The following is a 19,389-nucleotide window of genomic DNA, read 5'->3' on the forward strand; positions in this document are numbered from 1 at the left end:
AAACTGAAGGAACAAAACAGCAGCAGACTCACAGAACCCAAGAATGGACTGACAGTTACCAAAGGGAAAGGGACTGGGGAGGGTGGGTGGGAAGGGAGGGAGAAGGGGAATAAGGGGCATTATGATCAGCACACATAACATCGGGAGGGGGCACGGGGAAGGCAGTATAGCACAAAGACAAGTAGTGATTCTACAGCATCTTTCTACACTGATAGACAGTGACTGTAATGGGGTATGTGGTGGGGACTTGATAATGGGGGTAATCTAGTAACATGTCGCTCATGTAATTGTATATAATGAAACCAAGATAAAATAAAATAAAAACAAAGAATGAGTCTTTGTTGATTGAGGATTCAGGAGTCCTAGATTTGGAGCACTGTTCCGATTATAGAGAGATGTTTTCTTATTAGGCTGGATGTGTACCGACTGCGTTTATTCTGGTGGTAATTTTTTTTTAAAACCCTATATGTGAATCCAGTCACTTTTCCCAAAATGCAAAATGCAGAGTGAAAACCTAACAACCCAGTAAAAACGATAGGATTTCATTTAAACTTGGCCTGTATGAGGGAAGTGTTGACAGGTCTTCCCCCTCCCCTCGCTGGTTCATGGATCCCTTGCTCTTAGAATGCCAACGAGGGGGTGAGTTCCACTGCTTACTTGCATTGTAGCTCTTAAAATTCTCATCGTAGGTATTTTTCTCTTTTGTTCTTTATGAAAAGGAAATTTCTAAGTATTGTAGAACGCATCACCTAGAAAGTGAAAGCAGCCTTCATTATTAAAGATGATGAAGAATAAAGGAATTGAGGCTACAGCATAAGCAATTAGAAAAAGAACAAAAATAAAAAGGAAGGGAGAGGGAATTAAGAGATAACAGATAAAAGTTAAAATTAGTAAAACAAAAATTAAAGGGTAAATAAATCAAGTACGTAGTTACTTGAGAGGACCAGTAAAATAAATTCCCATCATCCTGAGGAAAAGGGGGAGCAAAAAGAGAAAATAGGAATGAGAAACACAAAATGAGGAGGGATTAGTAGACTTTATAGGAAAATGCTACATGCAGCCCTATGGCAACACATTTGGAAACACAGGGATGATTACTTATTAAGATACATATTACCAAAATTGTTCCAAGACACATGGAAAACCTGAAAAAGACCAATTACTGGAGAAGAGATAGGAAATGTGATTACAAGTTCACATCAGAAAACCACCAGGGCTCCATGGGTTTCCAGCTGAGTTTTATTTAAACGTTAAAAAAAAAAGTGTGACTGTTATTTATACTATTCTAGGACATAGTAAAAAAGAAAAGGTTCCTAGTTCATTGTATAAAACCAGCATAATTTTGATGCCTGATAAATTCAAAGAGGAAAAGTATAGACTAATATTTAAGTAAATATAGAAATTCAAAATAATTCATTAACATATAGACTCTTGTGTACATCAAAAGGCTAATGAACTATAATCAATCATTTATGCCAGTAACATTAGAGTGATTAGTTTATCATTATCATCCATTATTGTGCCCCCAACATGTTAAAGGAGAAAAACCTATGAGCAAGTCAGTCGAGGCATAAAAGCCATTTGGTAAACTTAAGCAGCCATTTCTAATATGTGACAATCTTAAAAAGCAAAATAGGAATATACTTCAACATAAAGCTATATGTTACCTGCCCCCCCCACACACAAAAAACCCCACATACTCCAACATACCAATAACAGATATTTCCTAAAAGGCAAAATACTGAAACTCTCTTAATTAAAATTAGGAATTTTAAAAGGGTACCTGCATTTAAAATTTTATTTAACATTGTCTTGGAGGTCTTACTGAATGTAGTAGGACAATGAAATGTTGGTATGTCTAGAAAATCCAAGAGCCTTTAGTTAAGAAAAAAAAATCTAAAATCAGTAGGAAAAATTGTCACTGTAGCTGGATATAAAAAAATCTCCAGAAACAATCTTTTATCTGCTCTGAAAATGAACACCGGGAATGGAAGCTAAGTGTTCCTTTCCTCAATAGCAGCAAATGGCCTAGGAAAAAATTGGAACAACTATGCAACCTGTATTCTGTTTCATGAAGCATATGAAATAAAAATATATAACAAATATGGGCTATTCTACAAAATATTACACACATCATTGCAATCCCATTTAGAATTTCCAAAGCAGTGAGGGTGTTCTTTTTTGAACTGAATAAAATAATTGTGAGATTTAGAGAAGCATAAGTGCCTAATACCTGAGAAGAGGCCAGACACATACGGAAAGGAAAACCAGAAGACAGACATGGCTTTCAAGTGGCCACACCATTCTGAGAACGTCTTTGTGGTCAAATCAATGTGTTAGTGATGGAGGATTGCTCAAATAGTTAGGGGAACAGAATAGTAGAGAGTCTGAGACTGTGTTTTCATTGAGGAAGAGAAATTAACATATAGTAAGATAAATAATACTGAGAAAAAATATATTTAATGGATGGTACTGGCATAACCTTGTCTTTGTGTGGGGAGCACCTCTACCTTCTATTTTAATCAGAATGAAGTCCCAGAATGTTCAAAAACATTAAACAAGCAATTCAAATTTATAAGAAAATATAAGAAACTGCTGATATTATCTTGGGATGAGGGAGAGTTCAAGATTTGATAGGCACAAGGTGGACACATTGGGGAGGGCTATTTATAGGCCATGTCATAGACAAAGGGTTACTGTCTATAATAATAGTAACTCTTAGGAGTTGGTAAGGTGAACACAACACAGGGAAAGTAGACAAAGAATATGCACTTCACAGAGCAATGCAGACAGCCAGCAAACCTGTGCCAAACAATTCACATTGCTACAGAAGCACAGATTAAAACAGCAACGAGACATTGCTTTAAACCCATCAGACTGGAAAACATAAAAGAATAAGACTTCTTGTTAGCAAGGACATAGAAGTGATATTCTCATAATACTCATGGAAATGTGAGTCACTATGCTTTATTTGGAAAGCAGATTGACAATGGGCACTAAAAAATATATAATATACTTTTCTACTAAGCAACTTTTCTCTAAATCTGTCTTTTAGAAATAAAAGTGTCAGTATACAAAGTCATACGTATAGGGTGTTTATTGTACCACTATAGTGGCAAAATACTGAAAAAAATAAATGCCCATCAGTTGAAAATATGGGTAGCTTATGGAATATTTGTATTGTGTCTCAGGCAGCTATTAGTCAGAATTAGAGCTATATTAGAGTTGGCTTTGGAGGGGTTTCTGTGAGAAATTGGTACAATGGAAGCAAGGTACAATGAAGTATATAAGATAAGTTGTGAAACACGTGTTGGCCTGGATGCGTAAGTGTGTGAGCATGGACAGATGCATGGAAAGAGGCCCTGGCCCTCTCAGTTAATGGGTGGAGTGGGGTTGAAAATGGATGATAGGATGGGGCCAGACAAGGGATTTCCACGTCTGTTCCTCTCTCCCCTCTTAAATGTCCAAACCCACTCATGATAACTGTTAACCACATTCCACATTTTTCCTGTGGTGGAAGCCGCAGAGTGGTATGCTTTGACATTAAAAATCCTGGTTGCTGCTTTTAGCTCTTTCTTTTTTCTTCCTTATACCAGCCTGTGCTTGTTTCAATGCCCTGCCACCCTCTCAGATTTTATGGGGATACTAATTATGCATATTTAAAATTAGCCTTCTGTTTCAGACTCTGCGTGGTCCCTTTGTGAGCTTATGCTCCTTCCTCCCTCACGGCACTGTTTTTTTCCTCACTCTTGGTGATTTCTTGGCTGTCTGCTGGTTTTGTCGGGTTGAGGCTAAGCGCTGGGATGAGCCAGCAGGTGGCCTTTTCACTGTGACTCCTGCATGCCCTCCTGGCTGTCTTTAGCCACCTGCACTTCTAGCCTTAGGACCAGGCACACTTCTGCTTCCATCTGCAGGAAGAACTCAGCAACAGGAAAAGCCAAGAGGGAGTGAAGTTTCCTGGTTAATCACCCTGGTGTTGCGCTGGGATCTCTCCAGCTCCCAGTATCACTTGACTTGGCTTTCTGGTGCTTAGAGAATCTGTCCACCCATACAGCAGCTCTCTGCCTGTGTGGGGGCTGTGTCCATCTGACCCCATTTCTGTGCAACTGATGATTGTCTTTCCTCCTTGCCCAGGATTTTGTGGATGGGATACTTTGGGTGGAAGAGGGGTGGTAGAAATGTGTGTTCAGAGGGCCATCTGAATGTAAGCTTGTCTTATCTCTCTAAGCCTTGGAATTCTCTTCTGTAGAGCAAGGTTAGGAACAGTGCCTATGTAACAAGGCTGGTGAGGGGCTCAGACAGTGCCTGTCAGTAGTAACCGTTCCGTAAAAGGTAGCTTGCGAAAGGGGTCATGCTGGACGTGGTAGATTGCAACCTAGTTTTTTTCTTTCCTATTCATATATGTGGGTATCTTCCAACACATTTTAAAAGCTCTGGTGTTTATTGATATATCGATGTACAGGTGTCTCTGTAGATAAATCCCTACAGTTGAATTTCTGGATAAAGGACATCAACATACATAATGCTTATAGATGTTGGAGAACTGCCCTCCCAAGTGTTGTGTGGTTTACACTGGCCCCAGTAGCTGATGAGAGCACCTGATTTTCCCGTGTTCAACATTACTCCACTTCATCAATCTTTTAATCTTTGCTGTTATCGGAAGTAAAATACCTCACTGTATGTCTCTAATGAATAAGACCAAACATCTGTTCATATATTTGATTTCTTCCTTAATGAAGTGCTGATTTGCATCCTTTGGAAAGTCATGTTAATTTTTCATTGATTTTTTTAAGAGTTCCCTGTAAATAGGATTTTTCTCATTTGATTTATTGTGTATTTTGTAGAGAAGCTTTTAATTTTAACATTGTGCTTTTAAATGTCCCTTTTCCATGGTGCCTGAAAGCCAACAACTATGTACAGCACCATCTCTTTATGTTTGAAAATAAGGAGGGTTTTCCCCTTCCAGTCATGACCCTTATTATCTACACGTTTCTCTAAATTTTAAAAAAAGGAAAAAGCAACTGGCACCAGAAAGAATATCATTCTTAATACTTTGTCTTTGGTGGGGAATGTGTGTGTTTTTACATACTTAGCATCATAATGTAAGTAGACTCTCGTGGCCTATTTTTTTGGTCATTTAACAGTCTGATGTGCGATATACGATATTCCATTTTCACAATGTACAATATCTTCTTTAGTCATTTTTCTATTTAAATTTCCAACATTCCATATAAGAGAGAAAAGGTACAGCAGCTATCTGTGCAAAAACAGTTTTTCTCAAGTTGGATTATGGCTTATGCTGTGCCCCACCCCAGAAATGGGATTGTTAAAACAAGCAATGGTAGGATTGAACTGTTGTTCGTAGATGTTGCCTTGGGTGAGTTTATTGTCTCAGGGGAGAGTGGTTGGGGGCTCTGAGGAGGCTGTAGCCTAGGTGAGAAAGGATAGTTGGAACACCTGCATGGTAACACCCAGGATGGCAGGAAGGGAGGGATGGTTGTGTGCATGTCTTCTAGGGCCTATAGATGGAGTGGATGTGTTTGGAATACAGAGAAGAGTGGATGGAAGAAATTTCTGCTTGAACAGCTGGCTGGCTGGTAGCTGCTGAGAGGGGAAAGGTTAGCGGGGGAACAGGTGGTGTGGAGGCAGAGTGAGAAATTGGTGTCAGATCTCTCAGACTCCCCAGTGAAGATGTGAAGGAGGTGATGGCTAGTGAGCATGGAGCTTCAGAGAGCAACCTGGGCTGGGTAGGGTCCAACATTTAGATGGTCTTCACAGCCAAAGGGATTGGACAGGATCACAAAGGTCAAGGTATTTCTTCTATGTGAAAGTGATTCTAGATCCTGAGTGGTTGCCCCAAAATAATAAATGTTATGAACACAACCATTTGATAAATTAGGGGACTGTCTGTAAACTGTCAGGGATACAGATCACTGGGTCTTGACCAGTGCCATGTCATGTCTGCTGATGTTTGAAGATTCAAGAGACCTTTCCCCGTCTTGATGAGAGAGTTTCCTTTTCAGATGTTTTAATGAAATCCCTAGCGACTTGATTGTATTAACCTATGAAGCCTGTAAACCACACAGTAACCTTTCCTTTAAGACATTGGAAGAAAAGGCTAATACAAGTTCGGAGGATTTGATTTAAGACCTTGTGAGGAAATTCAGGACTTGGTGGTGTAATCGCCAGACCTTGCCTGTGTTATGTAATGATTTTTGCCTGTGTCATGTCATCCTTCATTTGCTCAATTTATTCCTCCCCCTCCAAGTGTCCTAGTTTCTCTCCTACTGTAGCTGGTTTTGAACAAAACAGAGAAACTTGGGGTCCCCTTCCCCCAGGAGTTGGATTCTTCCTTTGGTTACTCATTCTTTTTCAGTGATGATAACATTCTTAGCAATTTTAAAATAATGTTCTTTCCCCCCTGATTATGTAAAAGAATTAGGCATTGGAAAAGATAAAGTATAAAGCAGTGATCCACCTGTCATGTGAATAGCCAGAAGATGGTTACTATTTTTATTTCCTTCTAGTCCTTGGGCTCTATTTATACACAGATATAGAGATAGTTTATGTACTTGGAGTGATGCTATAATATTGTTTGGAATAATGCTTTTTAACTAATCATTTATGATGAGCATTTTATGATAACTTGTAATACTATTGTTTGAAACATATTTGAAGGCTGAAATGTAGAGATAAATAAATTCTTGGTGGCTTTTAAGGTGGGGGTAAAAAATCTCAAGATAATCTCATTAACTGACAAATCTTCCTAAAATGGAAACCAAAAGTGAACAAAATAGAAACTGAAATGTCTTTGGAATACTACTCAGAAGTTCAAATTTTGTGTTCTTGGTGAGTTTTTGGTTTAAATGAGGTTAACCTTCATACTGTCTTCGTTCCTTACGGTTATGTTAACTTAAACTTAGACTTTTTATACACTTCCTCTACTTTCCATTGGAACATACTGATCCAGTGTGACCCTTTGTGATATTTCATAAAATCTCCTTACAAACCATCCCAATCTTTTTTTTTACTTTTTGGTAATAGGTCAATTTCTAGGAGTCACAAAAAGACGTACATTTACTAGTAAGTAATATAGAATTCAAGAACCCCCATTAATTTTTAACATCATTTTGAACTTTAAATATAGGGAAAAAAAACCTCCAAGGGATGTAAGCAAGAAGGGAAAGCAGCTGGTCCTATGAGCTGACCTCTCCTATGAATGACCCGCCCATGGTCATTCACAACTGTGCCTTCTGTGGCCTCTCCTTGCCAGTAAGAGCCGTGGGGTGAATTCCAAGAAAGGCTACTATCCCTTCCACTCCCTTTGCTAACTGTTTTCTGAACCACATTTTGAAACTGAAGTATCTTGTCTTAAGATACTAGCACCTTCGTGTTCATCAAATCCAGAGGCCTCGATTTGTTCTGCACATTCCTCTTCAACCTTTTTGTCGTCCTTGACCCTTGACTGTCTTGGCTTCTGATCCCCCTCCTTTCTTCTCTGACCAGTCCTCCTGTTGTGCCTTCTTGTCGAAGACTCTAATCCCATTTCCTTCTGATGTTTGTTTTAATTTGGAAATCACATCTGTTTACTGTTGCCTCGATAGAGATTAAGACTCACGAACTACAAAAATGCATGCATGTAAATAGGTAAAATTCTTAAATTGGGCTTACGTTTCTTAACATTATATCATGATTATTTTCCTATGTTTTGAAATATCCCTTGTGGACATGAACATAAAGGTCATTAAGGTTCCTTACAGTTTTTTCGTTATGTTTTTATAATGAACTTACTGTCTATTTCACTTGATTATATCCCAGATTATTTCCTTAGGAAAGATCCTTGGATTGGAATTATATAAGTCAAAGGGGATGAGGGTCTTTAGCCCTCCAGATTGTCTGTAGGCTCTTGATTCCCTCTCAGCAGTACCCCTTCACTCAGCCTTCTTCATCTTTATTCCATTGCAACAGATCCTGGCAGGTTTCCTTGTTTTCACTTTCATTTAACACTTTCATTAAGCTCTGCATCCCCAGTTAACCATCTTGGAAACTAGGGCACCCCTGTGTCCATAACCTTTTAGGAACTCCTAGTACATGCCTCAGCCAGCCTCTGTACCTTCTTCCTGGATTCACTGACTTATGGGGGACTGAGAGGGTGGGGGGGCCTGCAGTTTCGTGCATGCTGGGGCCCCGCCGACTTCATGATGCTACCTCCTGTCTTCCATCAGACTTCGGTGTTGCTCGGCATCCTTGACTCAGCCCGGCTTTGTTCCTTTCATTTTCTGGTTGTTCCAGACTTTGGTATTCTTGACTCAATTTCCAATCCCCTTACTCTCAGCCTATGACCACCTACTTTGGAAAAAGCAAGACAAAACAATAAGACACAAAAATGTGACCCCAGTTGGGGAGATACTATAATGTGCCCTTCTCTCCAACTGGTTCTTGACCTTCCTTCAGTAGTACTGGTCCTTCCTCCATATGGCCTCAGAAGTGGCTCCCTGCACCCATACCCCTTCTCCAAGGACACCAGCTACTTTGCACAGTCTTGTCCTTTTAAACCAGTGGTTCTCAACTAGAGGCAACTTTGCCTGAGGGGACACTCAGGGATATGGCTGTAGATATTTCTGATTGTTGCAGCTGGGGGAGAGCTTCTGGCCAGTAGGTAGAGGCTGGGATAACTACCCTGCAATGCACGGAACAGCTGCCCAGCACGAAGAATGACCTGCCCCAGAGGTCAGTAAAGCCCAGGTTTAGAAAGCTTGTTTTAGACTTACTCTCAGGTCCTGCCAAACTCCATCCCGTATCCAGTGTTTGCATCCTCTCCTTTCTTCCCTACAGCTGCTCCATGGAACAGCAGTTTCTCTTTTTTGGGATACTGGAGAGATTTGGTGATTTCAGGCTATCCTCAGTTTAATGGTGTCATGGGAGCAGAATAGTAACACTGGATTAGGACTGAATGTTTGGGTCGAATCTACGGCATTTATTCCTGGATCTTGGACTGCTCTGCTTGGGCCTTAATTTCCTCCTCTGGATAGCTGGACCTGAACTAAGGCTTCTAACGTTTCCTCCATTGTTCCCATTTCCTATTCAGTGCTGAAGTTGTTCTTGACTAGGTTTGGTTGTATTTTAGTGGAGGTTGGACAGGCTCTGATTTCCATGGACTGGGGAGAAGGACGCGCATGTAGACCACTTGGTCATCTGTCTGTTTGGCAGCAGAATTATAAGGTGGAAAGGTCATTCATAGGCTTTTTATTTTTCCTTCCTTCAGAATGAGGTTTTTCTGTGTTTTCAAGGCTGAATCTCAGGAGTCAGGGACAGAGCAAACTTACTAAAAAGAAGAGTTTGACTAGGGGAGAATAGCTAGCAATCAGAAATCTGAATTTTGTCTTCATGTTTTATATTAATATCTGGAATGAAATGATCATGTAATTAGTGTATTAGTTTGCTAGGGCTGCCATAAGAAGTACCACAGACCAGGGGACTTAAACCACAGAAGTTAATTTTCTCACAGTTGTGGAGGCTGAAAGTCTGAGACCAAGGTGCTGGCAGGGCTTGTCTCTCCTCATTCTCCCTCCCCTCACATCTGTCTCCTTGGCTTGGGGATGCTGTCTTTTCCCTGCTTCTTCACGTGGTCGTCCCTCTGTGTACTGGTCTGTGTCCTCAGTTTCAGTTAAAAGGACACCAGTCACACTGAATTAGGTGCCTGCTCTAATGACCTCATTTTAGTCTAGTTGCCTCTCTAAAGACCTTGTCTTCAAACACAGGCACATTCTGAGGTATGGGGGGGTTAGCACTGTAACATAAGAATTTGGGGGGACACGATTCAGTGCATTACAGCCAGGTAACCTTTGATGAAAAGTAAAGATGTGTTTACATCTGTAGGAGAACCGGCAAATTGTTAAGTAACTTATGTAGCTTGTTCAGGTATATTTTCTTATATTGTGATTCTTTCTTTTTTAACCTTCCAGCCAGCATGTAAATGTGAAACAGCTTAATTGCAAAATTTTAGATACAAAGAGGATGGCGTTCCTGCTCTTAAACTTAGACTATTTAGCACTTGTGTGTCCTCACTTAATACTGAATACTGAAAATTCAGGGCATTTCTCTGGTTTCAGAAAGTCTATTGAATATAACTGGAACCATCAGCCAGTCTATGAGGGTGTATTTGGGGACAGGGTTTCTAGTACTAACCTGGTGCCAACTTTGCTCACCAAGCCCTCAGGGATCCTCCCATCCATGAGGGGTTGCTGGCTCCCTTGGGGAGGTGTATTGTTTTCCCAGCACCTCTGCAAATCTAGCCTTTGGGCACCTGTGAGAACTTGAAAGACTAGTTTAGAGTTTCTCAACTGACCTGCTAGGAACATTAACAAGTGAGCATGTCACCAAATTGGAGTTGATGTAGAAAGTTAGTATTTTGCTACAAATGAGGACATTTCCAGTTTCACCCACACCTGCAGGAGTTTGTAGAGTGGGGTTAGACGTGGCGCGAACAAGTCCAAAGAAAGTTCGGCCCATGGTGGACTTGGCCTCAAGTTCAGTAAAGGGTGGTCAGGTCGGAGCTCTGTACCCCTCAAATGGGTCAGAGCGCTGAGGAGTGCAGAGGTGAGCTCCTGGCCTCGCTCAGTGCAGAAGGGGGCGCCCAGCTGCTTATTCAGGAAATGGCCTTGCACACCAGAGATGGGGGGCTAATAGGGTGCTGTCTCTGTGTTTGGTGTTGTGTTTGTAGCCTAGCTATCTTTGTTCTGGCCTTTTCCTCCCTTCAAGACTTTAAGCTCTTTCCAGCCAGTTGTGCTCTCCAGCCTGCCTTGTGTGCAGCCCTGGGAGAAGCTGACTTCCTTGTGAATAGTAAAGGACAGACCTCTGCTGCGTGTCTGCCCCGAAGCTCAGATACAGCTTTAAATAAGCAAACAGCCCAGCCCAAGTTACAGTTATTAGAAGCACCTTGTACACTCGGGTTATTGCCCATCCTGTTCGGTGAGCCCCTGCTTCCTCCTCCCATCTATAAAGAACTATCATTTGGAGAAGCCGTGCTGCAGGTAACTTCATGTTCTGGCCTGTGCGGGGGTTAAAGCTAATTGCTCAGCTGGGTGGAGTTACTTAATCCTTACGGTAGGGGGTGGAGCTTGACTCTACTCCTTTTCCACCAACAAGCCCTGCTTTCTAGCTGTCAGTGAAGTGAATCATCAGTATAAGTAGCGAGCTGAGTGCATTCCTCCTCAGTTGTGTTAAAACTTCCTGGTGGTCCCCGAGTGTCAGCAGAGGTGTGTACGGGCAGCGCTTCGAGGAGGAAGACGAGGCCCGGAGCCCAGGGCCTTTGCGACAGCTTCCCAGCTGTGTTAGTACAACTCCAGCCCAAGCAGACGCTTTCAGGCAGCAGAACTGGCTTGTTTTCTTGAGCCTTGAGGACAATTACAGGTAAGAACAAAGACGCCACTGTACGTTTATTATATGCAGGCATAACATCTCATAGCATGGAGTTTGATTTTGGCGTGGTGCTTTTTCTATCAGGGGCAGTATTGTACAAAATACTAAGAATTTTCCATTATAAATGACTACTCTTTGGTGTTGAGGATTAGCTGTCGTTGATCAGTTTAATTTGCTTTGCTTATGTATAGACAGGATGGTAGGCAGAGAATGGAACTTGAAAAAAATTATCTGAATTCTGATTCTCCTTTGCTTCCTTATCTGTGTCTTGACTATTTTAAATAATGTGTGTTTTTTAGTCCAAAAATGATACTTCTCTTTTTGAAAGTAATGGAAAATGTAGACCACTTACATTTAGAAGTCACTGGTTTGGGAGGAAACAATTGTGTTTTCTTCCTGTTCTGTTTTGGTCTCTTGTTTTCCCTGAATATTTCTTAGAACTCTCACTGGAGAAAAGGGAGACACCAGCTGTACTTGGTTTCAAATGAAACAGTATCTTAGGTTGTCAAACAGTTTGCTTAGAGACTGATTTATGGTTTATATCTGAATTTTTGGTTGGTAGTGATAGAAGTCTTTCTTCCCCTTAGTGTGAGGCTTATATAACTTACTCCAAATACAAATTATTTTATTTTTATTATACTTTGCAAGAACAAAAATTAAAGCCAGAGCATATTTAATCGAATTTTTCCTTTAAGTTCTCCCATTATTTTCCCACCCTTACTACTCATACAAACTAATAATAGACTTTATGATTAACACGTGACTTTTCTGTTTCTCTACTGTCTCAGTTGATGGTGATTCACAAACTGTTAGTTAACTGGTTAGTGTGTGTCTGTGTGTTGCCAAAGCCTGAGATGAAGTTGAGTACAGGCTACACCTATATGTTAATGAGCCAGCTTACTTTCAAACAAATTCCTAATGCTACATGTTAAGATCAATGGAATTCAAATACATTTCAAGGGGAAAAAAATTGTTGGAATTGTAAGACAATGAAAATGTTTCAGTGTTGTAAGGTAGAGCAAAGCCTATAGCCAACTCTCATTCACATTGAGAAGTATGTTGTGTACATTCGTTTGAGTTAGATTGTGGGAATCAAAGAGGGAATTTAAGAAAGCTGTGTGGTATAGCCCCTCCCCCCTTATGCCTGTGGGGGAAGACAGGTGAAACTTTACGTCCAATGGGAATTTGGGTGAGAAAAATACTTTCCAGAAGAGAAGGGGAATGATTCTCACAGATGTTGTGGGTTTTTTTTTTTTAATTAAAATTCTTTGAGTCTTGTATTAGAACAATATGTTTATGGCAGGCTCTTGTTAGTGTGGAATATAATGAAAAGATTACAAACAAAGGCATGAACAGAATGATAGGAATTTGCTACTTGAGGAATATAAAAATTTCATCCTGAAGAGGTTTGTTGGATGGGAGCGGTGATGGCAGGGAGCCCTGTGTACTTTTAGATGACATTCTAGAAACAGTTAATAACACAGAGGCGTTTGTGGTTATGATGGTTAGGCCGGGGTGCAGAGGTTGTTTCGATTTTTTTTTTGTTTCATTCCAGGCAGTGTTTGTCCATCCGTATGTACCTCTTAGGGCTTTCCCAACGATTTTCAAGTGCAGTCATTTATATCTATCTCTTTCACATTAGCACAGGTTTTTTTCCTCCTCCTGACTTCCCTCCTGTTACCTCTCAAGTTCATGGTGAGTTAATGTGCTAGTAATGTAGGAGAGGACTTCCCATTCAACAGTCCTTTTGAAGCAAGCTGGCTAATCTCTCACCGTGGATGCAGGAGGCTTTCTTGAGGTTATTCACCTTCAGGGTGAGGGCAGAAGCACGTGTCCTCAGGTGTTTTGAGATTCTATCTCAGCTATGCTCTCTGTGGCTCAGAATTCCACAGAGGGGGTCACTTGGCACACCTTCACCTACAGTAAATATTTGTTCTCCCTCTGTGCTTGGCCTGGTTCTCTTGGTACCCAGGAGCGCGGGTAGGCAGCTCCCCAGTGGAATCCCTCCCGCAGGCTAGGACGTATGGGTCAGGCTTGGGTGAGACGACCAGCTGCCCTCCTGGAAACAAAGGGGGCTTTGTTTCTGGCTCCTACAGGCCTGAGGTCTAAATCTTATAGAAAATCCATCCTGCCTTGCTGTTGTCCAAACTGGATCAGCCCAAATAATCATGAGATCTTCTCAGGTAACCATGAGCTATACTCTCTCAGCTGAGACCAATGTGAGCTATTTCTTCATTTTAGAAGGAATTACTGGAAGAACAATTCCAGCTCCTGATACACATCACCAATGAAAACAAAGGATTGATTTTTCTCCTAGAGAAGGGAAGACTCCATGGGAATTTTTGGAACAGCACATCAGAAGTGTGACATAGCATCACCTGCCAGAGGCAGTTAGCAGTGTCCCTTTAGACTAAGTGGAAACACAGAGATGATCCATTCAAATGAGTTTCATAGAAATACACAGAAACGCACCGCTTGCCATGGTGTCAGTGTTGCTCATTCACTGTTACTCATCGGCTGGAAGGTCATGTGCAGTTATAAGCCACCTCTGACTCAGGCCAGTGACTGGGAGGCCCGTCACGTCACACGTCACAGAGGGCATTTGGCATTTGGCCATGGATTCCTGAGCAGAGGCCATGTGGAGTCCTGGGGCTGTGAGCATCAGAGGCTCTCTCCAGTGCAGGGGTTTCAACCTCCAGCTCAAGTAACAAGGTCAAGGAGTTTATTTTGGCCAAGATGTGCCACGCTAAGCAGACAAGCTTGAGACCCAGAGAAGCCTTCTAGCTTCGGGAAAGGAAATGGTGTGGTGGCTTCAAGGCATTTTAATATATTCCACTTTTTCATCCCTGCTCTGTGTGTTGAGGTGTTTAGGGGTATACCTGTATCAGTGTTCCTCAGTGAGTGAGATATCTTAGATTTGTTCTCTTTGGACACAGAAAGCTAGAAAGTGGCATTACATGTGTGGGACTATTTTAATGCACTGACAGTTATCAAAGATACTTGTAATGCCTTGTTCATTGCTTTAAGGTGCTTTGTCTTCTTACTTTAGTCAGTGACCAAATTGAAGTACTTTTGTGCTAGACTTGGAGGGGTACTTCTTTTTCACTTCAGCCTGGCAGCTTTTGTTGAGCTAGAATTCTTTTAAGGTTGATTGCTTTTTTTTTTTTTTTTTTTTGACTTCTCTTATTCTTGTTTTCACCTGATTCTTATTTGTTAAAATTTAACAACCCTTAAGCTTTGGGCTGAGTGAGAATGGCAGTCAAAGACCATTGAGACTGAATTGGTTTGTAAGATTATTCGGACTGGGAAAAAAAGTCCCCTAGTTTGTTAGTTGGTTGAAAAAATAATTATTTGTCAATTCTGTGTTCATTAATGGTAGGCCACACACCAAGAATAGTGTAGTTTTCCGTGTGTGTTTGTGCGTGTATGTGTGTATGCCAGAGAGATTCTGTTTCTGAAGAAAATGAAGAATTTCATGGCCAGAAAGATTATGTAAGCTGAAAGGTATGCGTGTCAGAGAGCGGGGGAGAGAGGAAGAAGAAGCCGGATTGAAGGCCTGTCTCCCTGTGTGGAACTGAGAATCCCAGGAGGGGTGCGTCAGCCCTCTGCAGGAATATTGCCATTAAAATTTGATTTTGAGCATGACACAGGGTGAAACGCTTTGATGACAGGGTCACTCTCCTCCCACCCCCAAGGGGCAGGACCAGCCTCTTCGTCGCAGCCCCTGTGCCTCCTAGGTGTTACATCATAATTCAGCCAACCTTTTGTTTTGCTTGTGCACATCTGTATTTGGCCCTGCTTTGCTTTTTTTTTTTTAAGAAAGGGGAAAAGTTGGGCAGAGAACAAAATAAAAAGCAATTTGTGAGCTTTCAAATTGAGGGTGCACCAGATAGAGTCTAATGGCCTCCCAACCTTGAGGTGACACTCATTCAAATATGCACTGAGCACCCCAGCGGCCACACTGAAGAGGAGAGGCACTGATGGGCACAGGGCTCTTCGACCACCTGCCACCCCACCTGCAGGGAGCTTCAGCCTGGTGGGGAGACTGTAACCAGGTGGACAGATACTATAACTGGCGGTAGTATGAGGGGCTACAAAGAAATGAAATGAGCAGGCGGCAGCAATGATTGTATAGGCGTGTGAGCTTTTTTCCTGTTGTGTGATAGCTCCTAACATTTTCTAGTTCAGCTGTTTTTGGTTAGTGTGGACGTTGTGGCTGACACTAGGATAATGGTTGGAAAATTTGCTTTAAAAAATCCTTCAAAACATCCTTCCCACAGAAAGCTACAAATTATGGTGCCTAGAAGGGTTAATGGTCATTGGTCTTAGAACAAAATGAAAAGATACTTCCTGGAAAAAATATTTCTACTTATCAAACACCTTTAAGTATCCTCTGCTCAGTATTGGAAATGAGAGTCTCCCTCATCTGTGGAGCAGCCTCAGGATGAATGAGTTAAATATTCTGCCCTGTAAGAGATGTGGCAGCCTAGATAGAGAGGCAAAAGGGTTGACTTTGTGGCTGTACCATTGACATGACACAAGTTTTGTCATTTGCCAGATGGAATTGTCTTAGGTTTTATGACCTCCAATATTCCAGTTCCCAGTTTTTTTTCCCTCAAGTCAAGACTTATAGCAACTATGGAACAAACCTGGTAAATTGTTATTATTTTGAAACTGTAGGCTGACTATTGAGAAAGGGGGTAAATTGTGGATAAAATGAAGGTTCCTATGGTCACGATTCTCCCCTGGCCCTGGTCAGCTAGCTCAGTACACACGTGTGGGCAATACGTGGTTATTGACTGTATAAAGAGCCCTGCCCAGTGCTCTGGGTGACATGGTGGCACAACTGCAAGGCTGCAGGAGAGCAGAAATGGGAGTGGAGTGGTGGCAGCGCTGAGGACAGAGACTGAGATGGCTGCGGGCAGAGAGGCTGGGGAGAAGACCCTCACGAAGGAGCTGGGGAGGCGGACAGAGACTGAGAGGCTGCGGGCTTGCTGCACAAAGACTCTCTCTGAGTGAACGGGATTCTAGTGATTGACCTGCCACTGTGGAAATCAAGTTGGGTATAATCCTTTCACCCCAAGAATGTTCTACTGCCATTTCTTAGGTCACACTGAATCCATAGCGAACTTGCCCGGGGCTGAAACCCATTGGCAAGACATCAATGAACCCAGGCGGAGCAGTACACTTAAGAGACACAACCCACACTCTCTGAACTTAACCCAGTGTGGATAAAATGAAAGTTCCTGTGGCCAGGATTCTCACCTGGCCCTGTTGACTAGCTCACTACACACATGTGGGAAATACATCATTATTGACTCTATATAAAGAGCTCTACCCAGTGCTCTAGGTGGCACAGTGGCACAGCTGCAAGGCTGAAGGGAGAGCACAGCAGAGGCTGGAGTGGTGGCAGTGCCGAGGTCAGAAGCCCAGAGGATGGCTCTGCAGGCAGAGGGGCCCAGAGGCAGAGACCGGCTTGCTGTGTACAGACTCGCTCTGAGTGAACGATTTTAATGATTGACCTGCCACCATGGAAATAAAGTTGGGTATAACCCTTTTACCCCAAGAACGTTCTACTGTCATTTGTTTGGTCTCACTGAATCCATAGTGAACTTGCCCAGGGCTGAAACCCATTGGCAAGACACTGAGCCTTGCTGAGAATGAGGTAATGCCTTCTGAATTCCTCAGGTGACCAGGCTGCGTGTTCAGGGCTGTGCCTTGGGGCAGGCAAGCCCCCTGAACTTTGGTGATGTAAGGACAAAGGACAGCAGTGGCTCACGATGTGATATAAGGGTGTTTGCACATCTATATTTGGTTCTGCCTTTTTTTCTTTTTTTTTTAAAGGGGAGAAGTTGGACAGAGCAAAATGAAAAGCAATTTGCGAGCTCCAAAATTGAGGGTCCACCATTTGAGCTCCGAGATTTAGAGTCTAAATGGCCTCCCAACCTTGAGGTGACACTCATTCAGATATGCACTGAGCACCTCAGGGGCCATGCTGAAGAGGAGAGGCCCCTGTTTGAGATTAGCTTATAGAAGTCAGCTGGTGACAGGTGACATTTGATTATTTCCAGGTGTGAGTGGCAGAACTAGAAAACACACCTGGGCGTAGGTTCCTCCAGAGCGCAAGCTCTCAATTCTGTTACGCTGAATCAAGTAAACCAAGGCAGCCATTAAAGAAGAAAAAAATTATCTCTGTCAAAGGAACAACTGTTAAATTTTTGTGAGGGTCTTCTCCCCAGGTAATGCCATCTCGTTTCCTTCAAGTTGCTGTTCAACATCACTGTTTCAGAAAGAGCTGTTGTTCATCCTGTTAAAATTGCAGCTGGCATCTCCTTCCGGGTAAAACCCCCAGGGCCAGTCTTCTTGGCCTGCTGTGTTTCTTTTCTCTTAAGTATTTGTCACTTTCTAAAAGTCTGTTCTTTACTAATTAACTCTGTGTCGTTTACCACCTATATCCCCTTGTATACTCCACCAGGGTAGGGAGTTTGCGGTGTTTCTTCCCTGGTCTATCTAATGCTAGACCCGTGCCTGAGACGTAGTAGGTGTTCACTGAATATGTGTTGAATTAAGGAATCAGGAGGGATTCAGACATTGGAGCCTTGGAAGGTTCTGTGAAGGGAGCCTCCCCCATCCGTTGAAGGCTGTGGCTTCTTCTGAGCTCTCAATACTTGGTGGTGAGTTGTCTGTAGCCACAGTGCATTATTAGTATAATGCAACTGGCTGGGTGGCTCTCACTACTCTGAGATGAAAGTCTAATTGCTAGACTTCCCTATGTACTTTTTCTAAGGGTCAGAGTTTAGCCTGCAGGCTTCTGCAATACAGAGAGGTCTGTCCACAGGGGAATGGCTCTGTGAAGCTCCTTCCAGATCCTCTGCGATGCAGCAAATGTTTTACCCATTGTGGGTTTCCAACCTAATTGCCACTCGGGTTTTCAGCACTCAACATGCTGCAGTTAGGTGTCCCACTGTAGTTTGACTTAGCCTTAATCCTTTATTAATTGCCTCTTGTTCAAACTCCCTAAGAGCAGATAATCCTTCACATCCCGCTTCTGCTCCATTACTGTTGGATTTCCTTATTTCAGTCATGACATGGGAAATAGAAACAAGTGATTGCAAATAAGAGTGTTTTAGTTTCCATCCTGTTTACTCCTTTTTTGGGCTATTGCACTTTAAAATACTGGGGATAACCATTGCTCAGCATGTAAATTCTGCATGTTCCATGATAGGGTCAGCGACATATGGTATCTGTCCTCAGCTTGAGATTTACCCCACCCACCTTACCCGCAAACCTCCTATGTCTGACCAGCCCAGGGGCCATCAGGGTGTCCTGTAAAGCAGTTCCTTGATGCAGACTTACTGTGTGACTGGCATGTTATATGTATGTGGCCAAGAAGTGGCCCTGTTCAAAAGGAACTTAAGACCAGCAGCAGAAACAGACACATAAGTAAACAATTGCTGTACTGATTGATTTTTGCCAACAGGAGTAGGGTTTGGGGTTAGGAAGTTATCTCAGATGGCTGAGCTGGTCTTTCAGGTTGAGTGAGGGTCATGTGCTGCTAGGGGGGCCAGGACAGGAATTTCCAGCGGAGGAAGGATCATGCTGTGTTTGGAGAACTAAAAGTCATGCCCCTTGCTAAATGTGTAAAGCACATGGATGGTGGCATTTCAAGGGCAGGCTGGGCCACAGCTGGGCAGAGCATGTATAGTCTGGACTCTTGTAGGTTACGAAGAACGAATTCAGAGTGGGTGCTGTTTGGCTGCATTAATAAGATGTGGAATAGAGGAGGTTGGAACTTGTGGTGAATTTCATCCTGGAGGTGTTGAATGACTGAGGTTAGATGACCAGAAGGTTCAAGGTTCCTTCTTTTGCTTGTCTGGATCTCAAGCCTGAGGTCCTCAAAATTAGAGACTACAGATTATAGAGCATATATACACCTAGTTAGCCATTAATTAGCCATTAATGAGTGGT

The 19,389-nt window shown here is 42.4% G+C and overlaps 1 protein-coding gene across 5 annotated transcripts in view; it reads left to right on the plus strand.

Moving 5' to 3' along the window:
• The window catches only part of NEDD4L (NEDD4 like E3 ubiquitin protein ligase), a 308,396-nt gene that overhangs the window by 136,003 nt on the left and 153,004 nt on the right, over positions 1–19,389 (plus strand). Inside the window, exon 1 of one of the 5 annotated variants that reach the window (XM_073213143.1) lies at positions 11,188–11,412. The exons of the other annotated variants lie outside the window; for them this stretch is intronic. The gene's annotated coding sequence lies outside the window, so the exon portion shown is untranslated. Of the gene's footprint in view, positions 1–11,187; positions 11,413–19,389 lie in introns of those variants that run through there. 5 annotated transcript variants of the gene reach the window in all.

The sequence above is a fragment of the Manis javanica genome, chromosome 9, assembly GCF_040802235.1.
Source record: "Manis javanica isolate MJ-LG chromosome 9, MJ_LKY, whole genome shotgun sequence".
Taxonomy (NCBI): domain Eukaryota; kingdom Metazoa; phylum Chordata; class Mammalia; order Pholidota; family Manidae; genus Manis; species Manis javanica.